At 36.2% G+C, this 11,125-nt stretch overlaps 1 non-coding gene across 1 annotated transcript; it reads left to right on the forward strand.

The window, feature by feature from the left end:
• Window positions 1-312: 312 nt before the first annotated feature.
• LOC116763828 lies at window positions 313-419 on the forward strand. The gene has a single exon (XR_004352643.1). It is a non-coding gene; the product is annotated as a U6 spliceosomal RNA (small nuclear RNA).
• The last annotated feature ends 10,706 nt before the right edge of the window (window positions 420-11,125 follow it).

Below are 11,125 nucleotides of genomic sequence, written 5' to 3' on the forward strand. Positions count from 1 at the left end.
AATATTTTCTAACAGGTTTGATTTGCTAATATGTTTGTTGTGGATTACAATGGCAAATATACATACAACATGAGATTCTCTGTATTATCTGAGCCAAAGAAATTTTTGAAAGTGCAAATTTCTTAGAGAAGATGTTGGCTAGAGAGCCATTAGAATTGGAGAATTACAGAAAATGTGATTTCATTTTACATCACTGACTGCAAAACATGTAGACTTGATTTCATCCTCTTTCAATCTAATGAGGTTGGTATAATTTTTGTCATTTCTCAGTTTAGGAAGCTGACCATTCACAGTTTAAAAAGGAGGTAAGTAGTACTCACTTCAGCAGCACATATACTAAAATTGGACCAACACATAGAAGATTAGCATGGCCCCTGCGCAAGAATGACATGCAAATTCATGAAAGTGTTCCGTATTTTAGTATCGATACCAAGGGGGAAGGGGGGTGGCATGAATTGGGAGATTGTGATTGACATATATACATGACTGATACTATGTATGAAATAGATTACTAATGAGAACCTACTGTATAGCACAGGGAACTCTACTCAATGCTCTGTGGTGACCTAAATGGGAAGGAAATCCAAATAAGAGGGTATATATGTGTACGTGTAGCTGATTCATTTTGCTGTACAGCAGAAACGAACACAACATTGTAAAGCAACTATACTCTAATAAAAATTAATTAAAAAAAAAAAATAAATAAAAAGGAGGTAAGTAAATTCCTTAGGATCGCCCAACTAAGTGGTGAAGCTCTGTTTCATGTCCAGTTTTTTATGCCTTAAAAGTCCATGGTTTCCAACCACAAACAGACAGTCTTGCTAAGAGTAGGAGAGATGGAAAGTTGACACATTAAAAGCCATAAAGCAAATCACTAGTAAAGTTTCAAAAGAAAATATTTTTATTAACAATATCTGTATTAAAACCATCAGTCTAACATACATAGTCAAGATCACATATGTATGTGTGTATATACAAATATCTATTTTTCAATACGCAGCATATAAAATATTGAAAAAAATATATACAATATATAATATAATTTTATATTAATTTATATTAATATATATGCCGAGTACTGAAAATAAACTTCCTAAGCCATGTCCTAGTGAAGAAAGTTGGGGTTGCCACATGCTTATTTACTGGGAGAAACTGATAGTCTGTATAACTCAATACTATGTTTCTTTTAAAACTATGAAAAAGTGTTTTGTTTCCCTGAACCTCAAACTCATTTTCTTGGACACACTGTTCTCTTATTCAGCAGTGTCTTTTGTGAAAATTATCAATGCAACACTATTAATCATTTAGCAGCTGGTATAAGAAAGAGCTTTTAGGAGATTTGGGTTGATGTACAATTCAGAAATAATAATTTGCTCACTGTGCTGCGTGAGATGCCTGACGCTTCATTCAATGAACCAGAGACACAGCTTACGTTTTTTTGCCCTTCTTTCTGAAATTGGAATATTTAGTGCATGTTTCTTTAATAGACCTTATCATATATAAAATTTAGTGCTATGAAAGTAATATGTAGATTCTTTTGATGAAAGATTAAAGGTAAAATAAAGGATATGTTATCTTTCAATTCTCTTGAGGTGGTTCATTTTTATCAATTAATAATGCAAAACTGCAGGGAAGTGTTCAACTGAGTTTTGCAAAAGGTACTGGGCATTTTAAAAATTTCCCTATAAACTAAAAAGTTTCAGAATGTGTAAGATGTTGCCTATGATGACTGTGAATTATGAATATGGAATTGGCTAATTAAATTTTAATATGTGGTGCTATGTTTATTGTGTGGTCAAAGCTTACAAGCTGAGACATTTAATACAACAATAAGACTCTATAATCTGGAAAAAGACGTGCTTTTTAAGAGTTAGTTAAATCACTAATGCTTATATTTAGAAAAAAATGAGTTTACATAAGAAAAAAAAACTTGGCAAATGTGGATGGTATTCATTTAAGCAGAGGATGAACATTTGAGGTAATCTCTAATTTCATATTAATTGCCCCAAATAAATTTGTGTTTTGTTTAGCAAAGTAAAATTATTGACTCAATTCAGTTTTTAAATGTTGAATTTAAAAAAATCAGAAATTGTTCTGGTCTATGTAATGCCATGCAAACTCAGAAACTGTCCTTTTTCCAACTGAGTCCTTTTTTCCACCAAGTCTTTTCACATGTGTAAAGTGCTTTAACAAGCAAGGCAAGATTCTACCCTTTCAATGATTCTCCCAGCAAACAGCCAAAATCTCGAACAATTACTTTAGGTGCTCAGATAAGCTGCACCTGTTGGTGCCAGTGCAAGGAGGGTTAAAGTCAGAGGGCTCAAGGATCAGTTAGTCTCAGTGGCATCACATCAGCCACTTGTGACAAGCCACGTGTGGCTTGTCACGACCTAAAACCACAGGGCCATTGAAGAGTATAAGTCCTTGGAAAGAAGTGGTACCAAGTAGCAGCTAAAAAGCCTAGGTTCAAACTGTTTGGGCTGAAATTCGGGGCTCCATCATTCACTAGCTGGCTGACCCTGAGCAAGCTACTTAATATCTCTCTGCCTTACTCTCTTCATATCTGAATGGGAATAAAGTGGTACCTATCTCATAACATTTTGAGTTAAATGACATAGCCCACAATTAGCACCTAACTGGCATTTAAAAAATACTGTGTAGTAGCAATAGTCCTAGAAGCACCCTATAAGGCATACACCATAATATCTGTTGTTCACATTCTTTCTACATTTCCTTTGCTATGTCTCTACCTGCTTCAAAACATGGAAGATGGTGGTTTGCCTTGCATAATATAAATTCGAAAATACATTGTGTCATTTTCCAAGTGGAAAAATACTTTCTAAGATTCCAGTTGGTCAATAAACCTTTATAACCAAATAAAACTTAGATTTTCTCATTCATGTTCCTTATCTGCTAATCTTGAAAAATACTGGGAAAGAGAGAGCTCCAGTGTGATGGAAAAATTATGAACTCATTAGATTCCATTTGCAGTGTTGAAAGAAAATTTAAATCTCATATTTAATTGCAATTTTAACTTTTGTAAGATGAAGTATCAGAACTCAACATCAAGTCCCACTGTAAAACAAGAGGAGCTTTAAGAATTTTTATCCAATTAACAATAATTATTAACTAATTATCAGTAATGTATTGCTCCTCCACCTATCAGTTATTTTAAACATTCTGAACATTCCATACTTAATTTGATTCATTCAAAGTTCCTCCTCACATCTATCTCCTACCTAGTTTTTGAGCATTATGAATTAAATTTGTTTCCATTTTCAATTGGGACATTATTTTGATTTGTGACCTCATCACTCATGAAGATTTTAAGTTCCTCACAGGTGTTTTGACTGCTATGGACATAAAAGGTCATAAAGAGGTATAATGTGGAACCTCCATCATAGCCACAGTGAGTGTTCTGAAGAGTAGATACATGCCATGGTTATGGCTTGCCCGATATAAATATTTTAGCACATATTATTTTTGATAAACATAAGTGTTTGTTCTAAAATTCTTGAACATAAACATTAAATAATGGACAGGTAATTCCAAAGAAAACATGTAAAGAATATTCCATTTAAGAACACTAAATAATTTTTAACAATTATTAATCTTAATCTTGCCCAACTTTATTTGTAAGATCCCTACAGAGAAAAGTTTGATCACTTATCCCTCATGTGATGTTAAACACTGGTTTTATATACAATTATGCTTCCTGATTAAATCATGTTGCTTCTGTTGCTATTGTGGGCTTCACTTAAGCCTAAAATGCATAGGACATTCTGGCTCAGTTGACTTCTCTTGCATGTTCATTGTTGTAACTCAGTGCTTAGCAAAGTACTCAGCATGTAGTAAGTGCTCAATAAATATTTTGTAACAAGTAAATGGCTGAGTCAATGCCGATTAGCTGGACAGAGAAGTTTGAGCATTTAAGCACTCTTGTAAAAATTGACTTTTTATTATAAATAATATGTATGCATTTTAGAAACTTCAGGGAATACAGATGAGCATATAGTAAAAATATTAAATTACATTATAACCATTATTTATAAACAATTTTCTAAGTATTTGTCATATACTCTACGTACAATGTTTTATAATAAATTATCTACTGTTTATTAAACATTTAAAGCAAAGAACTTTTATGAAGGAAAACTCAAAGAAGTGATAATCAAGAATTTGGCCAGATGGACTTTTGACTGAATGCTAGTAGAGATGCAAAAAACAAGAAGCAGAGAGAGGAGGACAGAGAGCCATTCAATAGAGAGACTATTTAAAACAGGGATGGAGGGAAACAGGAGGCAAGGCCTGTGTATCTGTCTTAGAGCCCTGTTCTCTGGCCTGGCCCTATACAGCCTGTGTTGTATCTTAGTGAGAGAAGAGGGGCCAGCAAACACCGTGAAGATGATTTACAACAAAATCTTTGGGAGACTTGAATGGTCAAGGAAGCACCTTTGAAGATTATCCTGACAATGTATGTGTATGTGACAGGGTAGCCAGTGAACCCAATTTAATTTTAATTATTCTTTTAAAATTTGATATATAGATGTTGATATTTGCAGGGAAGGAATTTGGTAACTTTGCATAAGGAGCTTGGATTGCTCCTGAGAGGCAAAGGACAGAAACCTTAAACTCTCCTGAGATTCGAAGTTACTGAAATCTGTTAAATGGGCAGAGCACACTTGACCAAGACTTGGAAACAGGGAAGAACAAAGAAGCCCTTGATATTCACATCACTAGATGGTAGAAAAAGGATGGGACCAGGGGCTGGTCTCTGCACATGGCCAGTGATTCTGAAGTAGGCATGCCTCTGATAACAAACTTAGTCCTTATCTAGCCCTCTTATACCAAAGAAGGATAAAACATGAGCAAAGCTGAAGTGTTATACCTTTGGGAGCCCAAAACAGTACTGTAGCTGACCATGGTCATGCAGTGGAGGGCATCCACACAGAGAACCATTCTCCCTTGAAACTTATGAAGAATGACAGCATCCAAGACAGGCAGCTGCTGATCTGAAACCAGAGCAGGGTCTTGACCTTAGCAATGTTGCTTCAGATAGGACTGGAGGAGTGGGCCAGGCTTGGTGATGAGCCGAGGGTTGTGTGTATGGCCTGGATGTTACACGGATGCCTGCTTATCTACAGTGGCCAGTTTGTAAGCAAACTAAACTTATGGTGTTTGGTTGTAGTATCTGCAAGCTTCAACGAGTTAATGCCATTCTGTAAAGCAGGAACAAATAGGACTGACTAATTGGAAATGAAAAAGCACTCTGGGGATTCTAAGGACTGTAATGGAATTGGGGCGACCCTGTGAGAATAGCATTTGAGCATTAAAAAGTGATGGAATGGGGGCTAAATCCCACACTGGCGAGGAGTGAGAGCCCTTATGCGGGAGGGAGGAACTCTTTCCATTTCAAACAAGTAGCCTCAGCCTGTTACAGCTTTTATATGGTATGCCACGGTATAGTCGTCAGTATGAAGTGTATTTGTTTCCTGTTGCTGCTGTAACAAACTTCCACGAAGTTATCAGCTTAAAACAATACGGGTTTATTATCTTATAGTTCTGAAGGAAAGAGTTCTAAAATGGATTGTGGGGATTCCATTATCTCTGGAGACTCTAGAGAGAAATTCATTTCCTGCCTTTCCCCGCGTCTAGAGGCCACACACATTCCTTGGTTCATGGCCCTGCATCACTCTAACCTCTGTTTCTGTCATTGCATCTCCTTCTCTGACTCTCCTGTCCTTGTCTCCCTCCCTCTTTCACTTATAAACATCCTGGTGATAGTGTTGGGCCCTTTGGATAATCCACGATGATCTCTGCATCTCAAGAGCCTTCATTGAATCACATCTGCAAAGTCTCTCTTGCCATATAAGGTAACAGATTCATAGGTTCCTGGTATTAGGACATTTTGGGGCCCCATCATTCTGCCTACCACAGGGAGCAATGCTAAGAGTGGGCGCTGACAGCTGCATCTGTGACAGGGGCTGGTCCTCTACTCAGAAGTCTAGCTCCTTTTTGTAAATACCAATTTTTATAGGTTTGAAGAGAATATATTCATGAGTCAATAATTTTGCATTAGATAAGTTGCTGTTTACCAGAATGACATTATTAGTTACATAGAGGTCACCAAAAACTACTGTACGTATACCCTTGAAAATTTTTATGTGAAGCCATGTTTTAGTCAAGTAGAAGATGAATCCAAGTTAAAAATGGAGTAATAAATAATTAAATATCAGGTTATAAATATCAACATCAGCCATTTTAGGTAAATCTAAATTATTATCATAAATACTGTTTTTAAAATGAAGTACAAGTCAATATTTTTTTTAAAAAATGATGAAGCTTGGGCTTCCCTGGTGGTGCAGTGGTTGAGAGTCCACCTGCCAATGCAGGGGACGCGGGTTCGTGCTCCGGTCCGGGAGATCCCACATGCTGTGGAGTGGCTGGGCCCGTGAGCCACGGCCGCTGAGCCTGCACGTCTGGAGCCTGTGCTCCGCAACGGGAGAGGCCACAACAATGAGAGGCCCGCGTACCGCAAAAAAAAAAAAAAAAAAAATGATGAAGCTCAGAGCAGGGGCATTTGAGCCATGGGTCAAATCTAAGCTATGCAATATAATAGTTGAAAATAATATTCTTACATGGTTAAATCATTGTTTTATGATTGATGATGGTAACTAGAGAAATGAAATATAAAAGCTCGTGTTTTAAGAACTTATGGTAAACAGTAAGATAATTAAATTCAAATTATTAACTTTGTGAAAGTTTCTTACAAATAATAGAAGAAAAACATGAAGAGTCATAAAAATATGGAAATTCACAGAAATAGAAAAATTAAAAACTACTTCCAAAAGAGAAAACATTAACACAAAGCATGCTAATTGTGTTAATAAATACAATTAGATAAAGCATTTTATTGAAGATGAAGACTGTCAGTTTGTCTGTAATGAACAAAATTACATATGACATACACCTAAAACTACAGGAATGAGAATTATTGAAAATAAATGGATGGGCAGCATTTCTCAAATGAAATAAAGTAAGCTCCAGTCAAATTTTAATTTCAGACAAATTGAGAATTAAAGACAAAATTAATTAAATGGGCTAAAACCTGTTATTTATATTTAAATAAAAATATAATATTCATGGGTTCTTTTTGGTATTGCTTAATAAAATATCAAAATATATAATTCGAAGACTAAAGCTTAGAAAAAGAAATTGAAACACATATGATCTAGGATAACTACCTTTGCCTTTATCAGCCAAAGTAGAAAAATATAGAAATTTAGAATAACATATTATTATGTTATATATGTTATATTATTAACATTAATAAAAACGAAGTATTGGTATACATGTAAAATTTTTTAATCCAAAAGAGAAGCAAAACATATTTTACAATTTCCATGAAATCTTTAGCACAGAAAATTAGGGCTAGACATATTAGCACATATTAGGCTACAAAGTGAATTTAGAACATCAAAAATGGCAGTAATTATTCAAGATAGATTTTTTTCTAACTAAATGGTTATAAAATTTTAAATTTATAATTAAAAATTAAGAGTAAACATAAAATATAAAAGTAAAAAAAATCAAATTAAAAAAACACCCAAACATTTGTTAGTTGATATAATAACAAATCTCCTAGCAATAAGAGGGTCAAAGAAAATCACTATTAGACAAAGTATGGGGGATGTCTAGAGTGGTGAAAGAATCAAATTCATTGTCAAATGTTTCTCTTATTACACTTACTTCAAATGAAAATTCATTTGTAACCAAACTAAAAAAATCATGCTTCAATAAGCGTATTTGCACATAGTCTCTTCAAATAGGTTCATAGACATGGAATTAAATGGTTGGGTTAAATGGTATGCATTTTTATATGCATTTAATTTGCATGACAAACATATTTTTCAGAAATGTTGAAAGGTAAAAATAACGACTATTGCCTCTATCAGAACATAATAATTAATTGAACAGCCATTAGTCAAATGTACACAAGGGGAAACTCCACTTTTCTAATGGCTCATTATCAACTCTATTCTTGAGCCTGCCTCATGCAACACAGTAAACAACCTGGTTAATTTCATTGTAGTAAACTTGGTCAAATAATTTTAAAGTCAGAGTCAGAGTCTTTATTATCAAGTGTCCCGAGCTAGGCCACAAAATTCTGTAGGCTCCAGCTGCTCGTGTCCTCCCTGACTGGTCTGTGGTGCAGGTGTACCCCATAGCTGACTTTGACAAATGGCCCACTTGGGGACCCAGCTGGGCACCTGCCCTACTGCTTGCCATGGGGGATTCTAGAGAAGCAGTCCATGGAGTATGACTCCAAAAGTCCTACTGATGCAGGTTTTATTCTCTGCCAAGCTGCTCTTAAAGCTGGCAAAGCCAGCTCCTTTCTTCCCCTGCCCCTTCCCTCTACCTTCCAAGCTGGCTCAAGTCCTATTTCCATAAGAAAATACATGTATCCTTGTACTTTTGTGGAGATCTTTAAGCATTCTCTCCCTCTCTTAGTTGTACCTCTGTAGGAATATTGTGTTGTAGATGTGTGAGTCTGTGTTTGTGTGTGTGTGTGTGTGTGTGTTACATACCTACTGGTACTTGCTCATTTGGCCTTATTTTTCTTTTGTACAAGTTGGCTAAGCACCAGTCTCCACGATAGCTTTAGATGAGACGTGCTCATTATGCTTCAGCCCCAAACAGCAAGTGAAATTCTTCTGGGGATGGGGATAATCAGGGTGGAGGCACAAGTCACCTTCTCTATACATAGCTATCATCCCCACCCCCTAAAATTTGCCTCTTTTTCTTTCAGTTTTATTGATGGACTCATTTCTGTTAGTTGGGGGAAGACACAAACCAGTTCTCTGATTTTCTTCATTGTTTTAGTCTTACATCTTGCAGGATATTATAGAGTTTAGTTACCTGTAGTTTGGGACCTATCCTCCACAGATAAAGATGGGGATGGTTGTAAGGGAAGGCAAGGTGCCCTAGGACTGGTAGTTGACATCTTGATATGCCACTCCACCTGATATGTCACTCCATTAAAACTCTGGCAATTAACAGTGCGGTACTGACAAAATACTTAATGTGCAGAAAATGGAATGGAATATGCATTGATGTATCTCTGAATTAAGTATATACTAATGGAAGAATTATAAACCATTGCTGAAGGGACACCTTTATTTAACTGATGTATGAGGAAAAGTTATTTCCAGATGGATTGAAGAATTAAATGCGAGAAAAGAATGAAGAAAAGTATGAAGAACTTTTGAATGTCGATATTTTTCAAATAAATAATATTTAGCTATGAAAGAGAAATATCTTTATTTTCTGAGTCTTAGGTAAATGAACCTCAGAAAATTTACCACACAGAGTACCTTTGAAATTACTCTTGCAGAAAGACCTCCAGGAAAAAGAAGAATGAATATTGGAGGAAGAGACACTATGGGGTAAGAGCTTACAAGTGTTATTATTGCCTTAGTAAGTAACAATAAACAGCCCCCATGGCAATCCAGAATTAAAATTCCAGGTGACTGTAATATGACTTGGGATGTAAGGGACGTTGGACATCAGTGGGGGCTGAGAATAGTTTAAGGAAAATACATAAGTATTAGTAAATGTAGAAACTCATAGTTAAATGCAAATTTGGGCCTTAGTTAGAAATAATCACATAGAGACGAAAATAGTATGTCTGCTGTTTTACATAAAATTCAAGACACAGTCTATTGTAAAACACACCATTTTTTTTTTTTTTTTGCGGTACGAGGGCATCTCACTGCTGTGGCCCCTCCCGCCGCGGAGCACAGGCTCCGGACGTGCAGGCCAGCGGCCGTGGCTCAAGGGCCCAGCCGCTCCGCGGCACGTCAGATCCCCCCGAACCGGGGCACGATCCCGCGCCCCCTGCCTCGGCAGGCAGACTCCCAACCACTGCGCCACCAGGGAAGCCCAACACACCATTTTTTAATTTACCGCTATGAAAGGAAAAATGCTGAAAAAATGCTGCCAACTATGAAAAAGGGCTGCCAATCAAGACACAATGCTTTCTTGGTTAGAATTTTTATTCATATTGAAAGAGCTCTTTTAGATATATCATTCTCATAAAACTACAAAAAGAAAAACCAAAATAAAACCAGTAAACATATTCCCCAAACTTCTTCACACCAAGTTCAGCTCTTCTAAATGACTTTTTAGTCATTAATGACTGTGTTTTTCTGCACAAAATAATCCTCTGTGCTATGAAGGGTGGTGATGCGATATTTTTAAAAGAATTTATGGAAGTAAAACTACTATGCATTGCAGGTAGGACAGGCCTACTTTAGACTTCTCCTGAGGAATGTTACTAAGTATGCCCAGTTCATCACCCACATCAACATCTTTTCCCACGTCATTTGGTTCCTAGGAGTTAACTATATTCTTTTCTCCACTATTTTCTCTAGGATTTTCTTCCAAACTGCTGGTACCCAATCTATAGGTTATGATGCTGGCACTTTTGACATTCCTGCAGGCTCAAGGAATGACAGCTACGTCACGACTACTGCCTGGCCAACAGTGATTGATCGTTAAACACTATAGACTTCAGACCCTTCCTGATTTTCAAGATATTACATTACAAAATACATGTATTTTTGAAACCATGAAATATAACTTTCAACCAGCTTAAAAAAATTCAACCTTTCTAATATAAAGGACAGAAAAAAAAAGGAAAAAAACAAAAAACATGGTGATATAGAACATTAAGCATTACACAGAAGAAAATCCCATTATAAGAATAATTTCGAAAAATGTGAGTTCAACTCAAAAATCTAAAGATGGAGGCACACAAATTGGATCTGAAGTAAGATTTAGCAGTATATTGTTATATTAGTCCAGATCCCCAAAAGAAAAAAAGAATCCTAAGTATTTAGAGGGGATTTAATACAGGGAATTGGTTATACAGATGTTGGATGAGCAAAATGCAGAAGATGATTAGCAGAAGCAAAAAAGAAGAAAGGGTGATACCCAAAGATCAGAAGTTTGCTGACACTTCTAAGCTGGAGCCCAAGAGTTTACACCTGCTGATGAACCGCCGGAGATGTTGTCACATCCTGTTCAGGATCCACCAAAGAGCTGCCCCTTTGGCAGGGTTGGA

This window comes from Phocoena sinus, chromosome 12 (genome assembly GCF_008692025.1).
Source record: "Phocoena sinus isolate mPhoSin1 chromosome 12, mPhoSin1.pri, whole genome shotgun sequence".
In the NCBI taxonomy this organism is placed as follows: Eukaryota; Metazoa; Chordata; class Mammalia; order Artiodactyla; family Phocoenidae; genus Phocoena; species Phocoena sinus.